Source organism: Vicugna pacos, chromosome 9, assembly GCF_048564905.1.
Source record: "Vicugna pacos chromosome 9, VicPac4, whole genome shotgun sequence".
In the NCBI taxonomy this organism is placed as follows: domain Eukaryota; kingdom Metazoa; phylum Chordata; class Mammalia; order Artiodactyla; family Camelidae; genus Vicugna; species Vicugna pacos.
The window spans coordinates 65,497,731-65,512,325 of record NC_132995.1 but is presented as its reverse complement, the minus strand read 5'-3'; the positions used below and the strand labels follow the sequence as shown (position 1 = coordinate 65,512,325).

At 39.6% G+C, this 14,595-nt stretch overlaps 1 long non-coding RNA gene across 2 annotated transcripts in view; it reads right to left on the bottom strand.

Moving 5' to 3' along the window:
• The window catches only part of LOC140685420 (uncharacterized), a 231,485-nt gene that overhangs the window by 143,018 nt on the left and 73,872 nt on the right, over positions 1 to 14,595 (bottom strand). For both annotated transcript variants that reach the window (XR_012075942.1, XR_012075943.1), the window contains one exon: positions 1,509 to 1,555. This is a non-coding gene — a long non-coding RNA (uncharacterized lncRNA). The remainder of the gene's footprint in view (positions 1 to 1,508; positions 1,556 to 14,595) is intronic.

The window sequence follows — 14,595 nt, the reverse complement described above, 5'->3', positions numbered from 1 at the left end:
TCTGAGGATGTATTGAGGGACGTGGAATTTCTCCCCACAGTAAAGTAACTGATATTCAGAGGCTTTGATTTTGAGTTTGGTTTTGGCTTGAGGGCAAGCAAGAAGGTCACCATCAGACTTGGTCTTGAGACATCCCACTGGTGTCTGGGTGAAGAATGAGTTGGTAAAGTGAAGCCAGGAGACCAAGCTAGAACTTTTGCTGAGTTACCACGGCCTGTGACTGAACATAAGTGCGAGCTATAAATATAAATCAGAGGCAGAGTGAATTGTTTACCAAAGAAATGAAATGCTCATTGAAAAGCCAGAAGAGCATGGAGCAAGGCGAGGAGGATATGGGGGTGATGAAAGTTGCTCCCTCTGGCCTAGATTTGTGGAACTTCCAGGACTGCCTGGAACAATTCCCGCCCACCCACCCCTCAACCCTCCTCCCTCCACCCAGGGCTCCCAATTATCTTTTTTGTTCCGACTGGGGGAAAAGTGTGATTGCTCCCTTTCAGGAAGTGGAATGCAGGCCCCATCTGTGGGATGCTAAAGGCCAACCTGGTACAGCATTTACGTCGTAGGGTGCAGGGGCTCCTCTGACTGAGAATTCATCTGTGGCTTTCAGCCCTGTCTCTGAGTGCGTCCTCCCTGCACACACTGCTGCTGTACGGCAAGGTACTTTTTGTCTCCCACAGGAAGATAGATTTATTCATTTCAGTGGTATCATCAGATTGAACAGCTGGTCACTGTTCTCACTGTCTCACTTCTCACACACACTTCTGCTTTGTCAGCCACAGTCCCATGGCTAAACACTGTGAAAAACAAAGGAAATGTGTTGCAAAAGCAACTACGCTGATGAACAAAACATATAGACCCTCTGGACATAAGTGAAAAATCCAGCAATTCATTTTTCCATCCTTTTCCAAATTAAGTCTAAAAAAAAATGTTATACTGATATAAAACTTTGTATGTGAATAATCTTGCTCATATTTTTAAAGTTATGATGACTATTGATCTAATTTAATTCATATGTTAAAAGGCAGTAAGGGAGATCAGTCATGCGACCAGAACATGGAAATTAAACAGACTATTCAAAATTCACAGATCAGTTTAATAATCACTGGTACTTAAAGGCAGGTCACCTGACTCCAGGATGAATTGCCAGCTCCTAGCCCCAGTCTAAAGGCTCTGTTTAGCTGAACTGGCCCCTTGATCAAACCACCCAGCAGGCTCAAAGATAATCTTTGTTCCAAGTCAAAACTCCATATGTAAATCTTCCCACTTCTACCTTTGTATCATCTGCGGACATTTTACTGGCATTGGGATGATAGTAATAATATAGTAGTAATAACAAAAAGTGATAATTGAGCAGCTGTTGTGTAACGGTTACTATTACAACAGCAACAGTAACAGACCAGCTGCAGCAAGGTAACTGAGCACGCAGGCTCCAGGTCATAAAATCCAGCTTGAACGTACTGACTCCAGCACTCTCTGACTGTGTGTATGACTTTAGGTAAGTTACTCACCCTCTCTGTTCCTCTGTCTCTCTTTATTTTAAGTAACTGCCATTCACCTATAAGAAAAAAAAAGGCATCTTGGGTTATAACAACACTATCTAACAGAGATATATTATAAAGATTAAAAGAAGTAATACCTTTTAGGTGCTTAGAAAATTATCTAGCACATGGTAGACATTCAATAAGTGTTGCCTCATCATTATTTTTAAAATATGCGTAGGCACCCATATTATTATGTTGTTAAAATATTATTACCATATTGTTGTCATTACTGTTACTACTATCATTATGGGACCTACTTTCTGACTCACAACAGTCGCGTGAGGGAGGTGGTACATGCAGCTCTGCAGTACATCGACTGTTAAGGGATTGAGTCAAGAGTTATGGCTAGTATCAGAGCCCATAAGGCCTTGTGTATTAATTTCTTAATTCTCCAGTAACAAATCACCACAAACTTATTTGTCTATGGAACTGTAGGTTAGGGGTCTGGTATGGGTCTCCCTGGGCTGAAGTTAAAGTATGGCTAGGCTGCGTTCCTTCCTGTCACTAGGGGAGACCCCATGTCCTTGCTCACTCTGTTGTTTGCAGAACTCGGTTCCTGGCGGTTGTCAGACGAAAGTCTCCATTTCCTTGCTTGCTGTCAGGGGAGGACTCTTTCCAACTTATAAAGACCCATAATTCTTTGTCTCATGGCTCCCATCTGATTACACTGGGCTCACACAGGCAACTCAAGGCAGTCTCCCTGTCTTAGGTCCGAGACCTTAATTCCATCTCCCAAGTTCTTGTTGCCATGTAGTGTAACCTATTCTCATGCTCCAGAGTGGAAGGCATGGGCATCTTTTGTGAGCCACTGTTCTGCCTATCACCCCAAGGCACCTCTGACTTCTTCTGGGGACCAGTTGGTGTCCGAGCAGCAAAGCTGCGAGTGACAGAAGAAGAAAATGAGAATTACAAGGAAAAGGATAAATTAATCAAACGTTCTGAAAGACAACTCTAACTGCATACTAAACATGAGGCCAATGGTGAAAGCAAGAGTGTGGTGCAATAGATCACTTTTGTGAGAAACAAAACAAATCACAAATTTATTAAAGTGGTAAGAAGGGGAAAGTCAAAAAAACATAAAAATTACAGGTAAATATTAATTTGACAGTAATAAACGTTATTGGTTTAAAAGAAAGGAATTATAAAGAAAAGATTAATAGAGTTGAGCAAATGTGTATACAAGAAGAATATTTTAAGGGGTTAATATCATAAAGTGATTATTCTCTCTTACCAATCAATAAGATAAAAATGTCAATAAATACTGGACAAAGTATCAGTAAACAGGCAATTCATAACTGAAGAAATATCAGTGATCAATAAATATATGCAAAACTTAATTCCATATACTTATTATTAAAATATCAAATTTAGGCAAAGATAAAAATTTGCCTAAATGAGAACATTTTCCTGATGATACAACTTCAAAACATTTATCCCAAAGAAATAAGTAGAAATAGCACCAAAAATATGTCAGAACATCATCTACTTGTAATAGAAAAAAATGAAGAAAAGGGTAAATGTAACTAAAATGATCCCTTGTGTTTGCAATGAATGTCTTACATAAGCATTGTCTTTGGCCAAACATGAAGATGTTTTGGCATTTAAAACAAATAAATGAAAAATCCATTCAAAATCTTTGAAAAGAAAGTAAAAAATCAAGCTATTGAGATTTTCCTAAGAATAAAGATTTGAAAAGTATTCTGAGAAAGATCAAGCCATAGCGAACCCCATAAAGAAAGCTGCTTTAAAATCTTTTGGAAGACTTCAAGGTACACACGTAGAACTATTTGGTAAAGAATAAACTAGGATAAAGGCTAAAGCACAAATCTGAACCAAGCATATAAATACAACTGGTTTCATGGAGACTGGGGCAAACATGGAATTTAGAAAGATAGTATCATGAACTGCATTAGATTTAGTCATCAGTTTTCATTTAATGCTTCAGAATGAGCCATGATTTTTCACTTAATGAGTAAGATTTATGGTACTCCACAAGACTGAAAACATTAGTAATTAATAGAAAAGGCTTAGTAAAGACATACGATCACTCACTCAAAGACAATTCGATATTGGAAATGAGGCATGCTTACTTTACATCCGGCAGAAAGTATAATTCTAAATTGATAATCACATTTAACTATAGGAAGAGGATGTAAATTTTACTCAGAGTTCACACTGTGAGTAATGAATAATCAGCCAAGGAATAATTGCAGTCGTAAAACATCATTATTCATTTACTTTACCTCCCAAGGCATCTTTGCACAATACTGAATAGAATAAGTCTCGATCAGAAATGGAGAAATGGTCACTTTTCACTGGCATCTGAAAGGTCTTACAGTCAACACCAAAAATATGCAAGATCATAAATGATCAATTAACAAAGTACAAGAAAGATAAAGTGAAGAGTATATGTTTCCCTTACTTCAGGATGTTTACCTAGAAAGAATTGGGCTGTGTGTTTCAGAGACTAAACACAAAGGCACTTCCCATGTGCAAAAAACACAAATACTTTGATCATTACCATCTCCCTCTGAAGAACATTTCATTTTCTCCATTTTTCCCCTTCTCAAAATCCACTCTTTAGCAAAACTTTTCAATTCTGCCCAAAAAATTATTTCCAATAATCTTTCCATATTATTGCTCACATATTACAACTTCATATGCTGTGTGTGAATCCCTGTATCCTGTGCTAAATTTACATTTTTCAAGCCTTCAAGTGAAAATTCTACTGTCCTGTGGAAATAATACACTGCTGAGAAGAAGAGTAATTGATTCGAAAACCTCTGAAATTTCTTGATGTTTCCTTTTTCTTTGAAATAGTAGTCAATTGAGGTCAAGATCCCTACCTAGATGTGCCCTTAGTCGGGTACCATGTGAAGAGGCTTAGAAAAGTCCAATGAATGGAAAAGACAGGTTATCCCCAAAGTCCAGGAAGACAACATTTTGATATTTGGGATCTTCTGAAGAGACATAATAAGAACATTTCTTAATCAGTATTTAATTATAAGCTGGAGCGTTCATGTGTGTCACCTAGCAGGGAATTCTTTGTTAGAAGGCTCAGCGGCCGTCCAATGAAAGTCCTACAGTAACATGAGCCCCAGTCTGGCATCACCATGGAACAGATGTACTGCCAACAGGCCAGAGGACTTAAATGAAGTGACAGTCCACAAGCACATAAAAATACATTTTTAAACTACACTTAAGCCGCAGAGATGAGAAGGAGGAGATGACTGTTTCAATGACTAAGAATGTTAATAGATTCCTATTCACTTTTCAGCTCCACCAGTTAAAGCATCAGCACTCGTGCCTGTCTGTTTGCAGTCATGTAGCCATTCACACTCAGCCTGCAACGGCTTCGGGACTGGGAGATTTGTCACGTTTTCCGCACGTTCCAAAGGGTTAGGTGCTGCCAGGAGACAGCACTAATAATAAAGCATGCACTCATGAATTCACACTAATAACTAGAAAACCAATACAAATTGCAGGATTGGAGAGATTAACGGGAATGCAGAGACATACAATAAGCAAATCAGCCCTACTTCATCAAGCAAATGTTCGGTGCTGTACTGTAACAAAGATAATTGAAGACTGTACAGGAAGGGAGCCTAACTGTCTAATAAGTACTTGGCTGTGATTCACTTGCCAGTCAGAAACTGAGACATGACAAGCTCTGAAGCAGATAATGTCTGATTTGAGCAGTGGCTTTATTGTTTATTGATTTCAAATTTGGCTTAGAGGGTTACATTAGAGTTAAAAAAAAAAAAAAAGAAGAAGAGATCTCAAGGGAGGGACCAATCAGCCACGGTGAATTTAACTGAAGTTTTATCATGTCTTAAGTTCACTTTTTTTGGTTTCTCTGTAATCAAAATATTATATATATATAATATATATACACACACATATATATACGTGTGTGTGTATGGAATGTGAATCCAGTTTCCCACTTATGGAATAGGCTGCCAACATTTTCTAGCCATGGAAGCTTTCAAGTTATGTACCCTTAAGCTAGTTTTCTTTAAACTTAAGTACACTCCACTGTAAAACATAAATGATGGTATTTATCCTATAGGGTTGCTGTGAGGATTAATTAAGATGCATTGTGGGGTTTACTGGTAGGCAGCAAATGAAGATTGGATGTGTAGGACCAGCAACAGCTCCCAGCATTTCTTTGCACAAATCTATATGATTGAGAAAATTTACTTTTGGTTGCAAGAGGAAGAAAGAGGATGGATCATGGTGACCAGAGGCGGAGGAAATCAAATTGAGAAAACAGAAAATGAAATCTATCATCCAGCCACTTCAAGTTCTGAAACAGAGATGCAAAGCAGAAGACGAGAGATCATTTTGACAAAGGAAAATGAGAGATTAAATATGCAGTCAGTCACATTTCAGGGCACCGGGAACAGAGAGTTAGGAAGAATAAAATTCTTCCAATCTTCCTACCAAAATGGCAGCATGAAGCCAGAGTGAAGAGCAGACAAGAAGTTATCAGTAGTGCCAGAGATGCCTGGCAAAGAGGCAAAAATCTTAAGACCACTGACAGGAGTGGCTTTGGTGAAATTTCTCTCTCAAAACACTTTTGGGCAATAAACACCCAAGAGAATGCTAACACAAAAGAATATGACTAGATTTTTCTTGAAAAAAACTCTTAGAAATTCCAGAACAATAGAAGGGCTTGGCAGGGAAGTGGAAAAGGTTGCTGGAAGGAACCAAAGAGACATTAAAATCTGGAGCTTAATGCATTTTGTGCCTGCAGCTAATAGCACCTGGGTCATTTGAGTTACATGTTCTCCATATTTTGTTTTTGCTTTTCACCCCAACTAAAATCAAGCTCTTAGAGAAGAGATGCGCATCTCAGGTGTTTTGTATTTCTCGTATCACCCAGTACTACGCTGGGCACAGGTTAGCTGTTTAACACAATTATACTGACTTTCACAGTGCATGCCAGAGGAACTGAACAAAAAATCAGTAAGTCGAGAGGATACTTCAGAAAAAAAAAATTGACAAACAAGGCATAAATAAATCACCAAGAACAGGTGGCATCCAACCAAATGTTTTTAAAGCAGTCAGAGGACACTGGGATTGCTGGCTAAAATGTTTAATCTTTCATTAGAATTGGACACTGCACCAAACCATTGGCACACTGCCATCTCATTTTTTTAAAAAAAACTTAGAAAGTGACCTTGGAATTGTTTGCTGCTACAGAGTTGAAAATTAGTAAATGATATGGTAAATACTAGTAATGAGATAAGCAGTTTTTGGTTGTTTATAGAAAGGAAGACAGGCCAAAAAATTGAATTAAATGTAGCTAAGTGGTATTTATATTTTGAAGAATAAGGGGCCAATGAGAATGATTTATTTTAACCTTTAGAACGTCTTGGGAAGGTTCCAGACCAACAAATTCACCAGAAGATTAGAGAAAATGCTTACTCATGAAGAGAAAATTGACCTCAACACAGGAAACAACAGTAGGACCGAATTGTTTTTCTTTATCTATATAAATGGTGACATTGAAGTACGGGAGGGATGGTGACAGGACAGATACACATAATATCTTCATAACTGATTTCAAAGAGGGAGCAAACAATTTTAAAGAATGAGCAAGCTTTTGCCAAATAGAGAAGAGAGAGGAGGACAGTTCCGGTGGAGACTGAGCGCGCCAGGGACGCAGAGATTTAACGCTTGTGTCGTGTCAGGGAGCAGCCTCAGCTCGGGTGAGGAAGGACAGCACTGGTGGAGTCTGGTCCAGACCAGGGAACCCCCACCCAGAAGGGCAGCTCCATCCTCTAGGCGACAGGGAAGTACAGCATTTCAAGCACAGAGAAGAGGCAATGCCACGAGACTTGTTTCTAAGAAAATAATTTTGGAAATAGAATTTGAAGAAAAGTCAGAAGAGATGAAGAGGTGGACAGAGATGAGCAGCAATTAGAAGGTAAAAGGGACAGGTCGTTGGTGAATTTTCAGGTGACGAGGAAGTGGACTCAAAGATGAAGCGGATGTATTAGAGCCTGAGAGATTGAGGCATGAGATGAATAAATTCTACAGGAAGAGAGTAGGTAGAGCAAGCCGCAATGAGTCTCGTATTTGCCACATTTAATTAAAGACAGAAATTTTCAACTGGCAGAAATATAGGTTAATACAAAATTAAGAATTTAGACATATAGGCTTGTATAAGGGATAGTTAAAATCTCAAGGATGTCTATTTTATTCCAAATTTTTGGAACATTTCTTACATACCACAGGATTGAGGATTTCTTTCCCAGTCTGTCATTCTGCCACATTTGAGGCAGGATATTATTACCCTCCCTCTACTATTTAGATCACCCTTTTACCATTCCCTCTGCTTGCAGTCTGTTTACCTTCAGAAACATTTGCATTCTGTAGTCCAGCGTGTTCTCAGACCCCTAGTCCCTCAAGCTGAGGAAACACTGTCTACTCTCCCCCTTGGGGCATTTATGTGGGACAGCAGCAGCCCCTGAAGGCTCTGGAGGTCCTGAGCTTTGATACACCCTTAGCTTTAACACAGTATTTCCCAAAATGATGTGACTGAGGAAGTGCTTTCTTATTTATTTGCTTTTATCCTTTTTGAAGTAAGGTTTTTAATATTCAAGAAACTAACTTTGAAAATCAGTCTACCAAATACAGCAATAAAAATGCAACTTCATTTCTATCACTCTTGGATTGATAGGAAAATTTTCTACTTTCCTATGTCTTACAAAATCAAGGCCAAGTGTACAAATTTTTCACTTAATCCTCCAGAATCTAACACAAATGTATCTTTAAAATCTAATCCTGATCCCTTATGAACTTTCTCCCCCCTTCCCCCTGGGAACATGGCATTTTCAGAGGCTACTTTGATCCAGCTGTTTATTGACACCAAAGAGAACCCAACAAGAAGACCATTTTAACTGTCTTTGACATGAGTTATTTTGAAATAAACAAGTAAAAAACTCCAAACTTTCAACTATTTCAATTCTGGAAAATACATATTTTTAACTTCTCCTTCAGCCTCACTCCATCTATAACTGCCACCACTTTATGATCAACCTAAGGTGGAGAATAGAATAGCACAAAGGCCAGGGATGTGTAAGGCAAGAAGTGAACTGAAGAATGAAATGGTTTGTGAGGAACATGTAGTCAACAGAACACATCAGAAGTCATGTCACTGTATTTGTTTTTCTCAGGAAAAACCATTAATCAACATAAGCTAAGGGTTTGCTTATTCTCTACATATTAACATGTACCTCCTGCTTTTGATTTCTCACCTAAAAATAGCATTTTCACAATGGAAATAGTTAGACCAAATAGCCTAATAGTGACACTACATATGAAATTATATATGAAATTTGCACAAAATTATGAAATTATTTTTGGTAAGTTTTCTGATTTGGCAATGTGACTTAATTGATAATACTTATTTGAAAAAGGTGGATTTATGGGGAAATAGGACAGAAAGTTGGGTCATAATATGATTCCTTATCTTTCTATCAAATTGCACAGAAAATTCTCAACGATATTTCTCTTATTTTAATAACCAATGGATTACACACATTGTATTTTATTTTGTTAAATATTTTTATAATAATGAAAATGCATCTGGTGTTAAACTCTTTAACTGCTAATCTGGTGTTGGTTGTTTTCTTGTTGTAAAAAAAGCAATGCTCACTGAGTGTCAAGAATGGGGGTTAGGAAGTAAGTCAGGATCAGAGATGTTTTGCAGCTTGACTTACTAATAAAAACAAACACATGTAGCCCAAATGAATCTGTGTTTTAAAACCCCCACTCTAGAGGCTCATCTTGGCCTTGTCACACATAGAAGAAACATATTCAACTGCAGCAGCCTTGAAAAAAAATCCTACAATTCTCTCCCGAAGTACTTTGAAAAGGTGGTGAAGTAGGTGGGGAACATGGCACAAAGCCCTCCAAAGCCCTCACCAGTGCTGTTTACCCATCTAATGCCTCAAAAATCCTCTTTTCAGGACAGCAGCTACTCCTTAAGCCTCATTCCTCTCTCTGAACATCAGCTCCCCTTCCCTGACTCCTTGCCCTGCAGATAAATTTTCTTGTTTCGTGTGTACATCAGTCACACCTTTTGTTTCCTCCAGTTCTTCTCTATTGGCAATAGAGTTGCTGGCAATGTCTCTCTAACGGGAGGTAACCACCAGCATCTGGTCAGCACAACAAGATGGAGAAGGAACACCCTTTGCAGTCATAAGAGAAGAAAAGCCTCTGAACACACTTGCCCTGTGATATTTTTGTCACTGTTTCATTTATTTTGCCGGAACCATTTTGATGCAAACACATCAAAACAAAAACAAAAACCACACACAAAAAACAAAACTGAAGAGCATCAAAATGGCCGTATCAGAATGGCCTGTTTTACATCCTGCTGTCCTTAATGCACTTTGGACTCTAGCCAACTACTTTCAAATATTTATTCTGTTACGTCCGAGCTTAAGTTCAATTATTGCGGGCCCTGCCAGTCCACAATCACTTCAAGCTCCTATCCTCTCACTCATTCATTCAGAAGTTATCTACTGAGGGCTTGTGATTGCCAGAGATGGGGGGGGCGGGGCAATGCAGCCAACAAGAAGACAGCCTTTACTCTAGCTTCTGGGATATTTGACATTCCACTGAAATCAAGCGGGGGAAAGTAAAAGACAAACACATTCAAGTAAACAAACTAACAAGAAAATGTCAAATAGTGCCAAGTGTTAACATTTAAAATTAAAATAGCTTTCTAGGTGGAAGTGAAGAGGAAGCTGCTTTTGATGTGTGGCCTCTCTGAAATCTGAATGAGAGAAAAGAGGCAGTCAGGAGAAGGTCAGGAGAGTGTATCAAAGAAACCAGTGTGAGTAGCCAGATGGGAGTTGAGAGGGTGTAGGGATCGAAAGGAGGCTCTGGAAAAGCTGATGATGAGGCCTGAGAAAAGCCCAGACCAGGAGGCAAACGTCAGGTCAAGACGGGCTTCTTAAGAAAGAGTCAGAAGTTTGGATTTTTATTCCAAGCATAAGGAGAAGCTACTGTAGAGTTTTGAACTGGGAATTTGCATAAGCTGATTTATGCATTTTAAGCATCTTCCTCATACTTTTCTAGATATAGAAATTATATCCCATTCCTCAGAGCTCAAATTCAAGCACTCCTCCTCTATCATTAGGCCATTTCTTATAAATCCTGACCAAAATGTTCCTCCTTGTTCTCTGTTCTTTCCCAGCCTGCGTTCCCTCAAGGTGCACCACTGGGGGTGGCTGCTTATCTGAATCCTGAGTTCCCTCTATGCACTGTCTGGGGTGGTGATAATGGCCGATGACTTGATGAACACAGCATCCTTTGTTTACCAATATGGCTGCAATATTTTTCATTCACACCATTCGTTCAACAAACGTCTATTGAGTTCCTAAAGGAATGGGATGGAAACTGTGAGAGGTTACAAAGATCAATCCTATATAGACTATACTTTCAATGAATCTTCAATCTTTCTTTCAATCAAAGAGAGAATACACGCAGGCAGTGCCCATAATACAACAGTACAAGGTGACAAATACTTACTGTAAGTGAGGAACAGATAAACTCTGTTTAAACCACAAAGAGAAAGCATTTCTATTTCTTTCCCTCCCTCCCTTCATCCTCCCCTTCCCCTCTCCCTCCCAGCTTTCCCATTGCCAAAGCTGTGCTTCTTTTTGTAAGCTGCCTTCATTGCATTGGAAAGCAAATAGCTTCTTCAATGTGATTGGGTATAATGGCCTCAACCAACTCCTGGTACATGAGACTAGTAATAAATCACTATAGCAGAAAAGTCTCAAAACTGCAGGAAAGACTTGTTTGACCAAAACAGAATTACCAACCCATCTAAACCTATCACTGAGATTAAAAGGTGGAATACTTTAAATAATCCAGGTGTGAAAACACCTATCTAGTGGCTGTTGTCCTTACGAGAGAAAGGAGAGGGAGATTTGAGACACTGAGACGCAGGGAAGGAGGCCAGGAAAAGACAGAGGCAGACGTGAAGTTGCGCTGGCACATGCCAAGGAACACCCAGAACCACCAGAAGCCGGAATAGGGAAGGAAGGAGCATGGCTGCTGGCACCTTGATTTTGGAGTTCAGGCCTCCAAGTTGTGACGGTAAATTTCTGTTGTTTAAGCCACCTAGTCTGTGGTACACGGTTGTGACAGCCCAAGCAAAGTAATACAACTTCTATTACTGTTCCCACAGCTACTTCCACTACTGACATCTCTGTTCTTACACAGTACCAGGCACTGATCTCAGGGCATTACATTTATTAACCCGTTTAATTCCAACCCAAACCCCATAAGGTTAAGTACTGTCAACTGAAACAACGCACAGCCTAAATGTTGAGAGTTATGTGTTATTTGGCGGGAGGATCCGAGCCGGGATGACAGCCTCTCAGGTCGCTCTGAGGGACTGCTCTGAAGAGGCAGGGGAGGAGCTAGGATATACAGGAGCTTTACAACAAAGACCAGGTAGTTGGAACAATAAAAGATTACTTGTTAGCTAAAGAAAACCAGGCATCTCAAGTTAAAGAATGTAGTGCTTTTCTATGCATGGGAGGGAGCAAACATTTGGGCTCATTGAATTCATTCCTTTGACAAGCATCTAGCCATCTAGGGCCAGTATCCTGTCCTTTCTTATTCTGAGTCCCCTCAGGGTGCACCATAGTGAGTGGCTGCAGAGGCCGGGCTGCAGGCTTCTCTTCTCTGCTGGCGGGGGGGGGGGGGGGGGGGGGGCAGCCGCTGCTGACTTAATGGCTTCAGCATTCTTTGTTTACTGATACGGTTTGCAGTATTTTTCGCTCACTGTACTATAATTAGTTTCATTCCACAGACAAAGCAAACTAAGGAACAAATAAGTAACAAATAGATTTGAGGATATAGGTTTGGATCCAGGCTGTCCAACTCTAGAGCCCTCAACATCTTCACACCACAATCCATCAAAAACAGAGTACAACTGAGCCACAGGGTTTAAAACTCAAAAGCCAGAGAGCGTCTTATGTTTCCATGTGGTCTAACGGCCTCCTTCCCTGTAGCTACAAACCTACAGGGTGTTCTTTCCCCAAAAGGTCAGCTTCCTTGGGAAGGAAGGCTATTTACCCAGTTCCTTTGTCCCTCAAGTTTTTAAATTTCCTTCTGCAAGTCGCAAAATGTAGAAGTTACCATTTTTCTCATCAAAGAAAAGAGGACTTTGGCCATTGTTCCTGTGAAATAACCCACTAAAATCCTGCCAGATTTAGAAATAGTTTTGCATTTGTGGATTTTTACTGCTCCTCCTTTCTTTCTTCCACAAACCATGTTCTTGCTAACTTAAAAGTGTGGAGGTCAATTTAAATTCTCTTTCAGGTTGAGGCTACACCCATTCTTCACCATGAGCTGTTTCTTTCTTTTTCTTTTTGCTTCTTTTCAGGACTGAAAATGCCTAAGACACATGTATTATTAAGCTCTTCCTTGCACTTAAAATTGTGCTGAGTCCCGGACTAAGCAAAGACACAGCATTGCTGCCCTGTAGGAAGTGTAAATAGATGTGAAAGTCGTATCTGTGTGTACGATCTAACAGATATACCAGTCTAAACGAGTGCAAACATATTCATCCATGCGCTGAAAGGTCAAACGGGCAGTCTATCAAAGCTATTGCATTGTTAGTAGAATCCCTATGTTCCAGTTTAAATGGAAGCTAAACTCTGCTGGTGCATTTGCTGTTTTGAAACGAGAATGTGCCCTTTCCTGTTTATTCCAGAGGCAGCAGTTTTATGAGTTCAGCTGTAACACTATATTTTTGCAAGGGACAATTATAACCATAAAGGGAATTGTGTGGAAAAAGCTAGGGAATCTGCCGTTAGGCAAGAAGATGACCTTTTTACTCAGCTGACTTGCTAAATTTGAGCAGGTTCTTAGCATTTGGGAGAGATTTATGGCTGCTAAAGGAAGCATGACTGCTCACCATAAGACTGAAAATCTTTATTTCCTTTAAAAAAAAAAAGATGTGCAAATAGTAACTCGCTGATCCACGTTAGTTCAAGAACTTCTCTGTTCACCAGCACTTCTCTCCTGCACACTGAGACTTGGAGATTCCTCTACTCTGTGCTCGATGCTCTGCCCCTCCACTCGAGGCTGTTTCCTCCCCTAAATCCCTCAAGAGTCCCCCATTTAGTGACTGTCTACATACACACTTGGAAAAGTTAAATTTGCAAGAGCTGAATTTCCCAGGAGGAAACTCTGATTCAGGCCAGAAGGAATAGGCTGGAAATTTCCAAGTCTACTTACCCAGAAGCTCCTGGGAATATATCATAAATAACTTAGTTCATCCTGATAACCAGAAAGAAAGAACATTAGGGACCAGTCCAGGTGATGGAAGGGCCTGCACATGCATCTTTCTGGCCTGAAGCAGGAATTGATTATGTGGGCAATAAACATAGGCTGATCTCTTTGCTAATGGAAGAAGTTAAAGGGCATGAAGAAAGACGGTGTAAATAAGATCCCAATCAAATCCCGAAATAATAACAAATCAATTCTTTAAATATTAAAAATATAATTGATTACAATGGGTGCATTGAAAGATAATCTCAGGATAAACATTTTTATAAGGAACAAGCTGCTATAAATTTTAAAATGAAAGACCACTGCTTATTAAAAATTAAAGGTTTCCAGTGGCTATTTTTTCTCAAATAAGTATAAAGACTAACTTAAAAAGTGTTTGCAGCACATGTAAGTTAAAAAAAAATTATAAAACAATAGTAAGAAAGACAAATAGTCCAGTAAAAATAATCAACAAAGGATATGATGATGTGTTATGGCTTAACAGGGCCCTAATCCAATAGCTAGTGTTTCTGTAGGACAAGGACCCTTGGACTCACAGACACACAGATTAGATGGCCATTAAAGAAGGAGGCAGAGGTTGAAGTTAATGCTGCCACAAACTAAGGAAAGCTAGAGATACCAGAAGCTGGAAGAGGCAGGGAAGAACCCTGCCCGAGAGGCTTCAGAGGGAGCCTGGCTCTGCCAACACTTGATTTCAGACTCCTGGCCTCCGGGACTGGGAGAG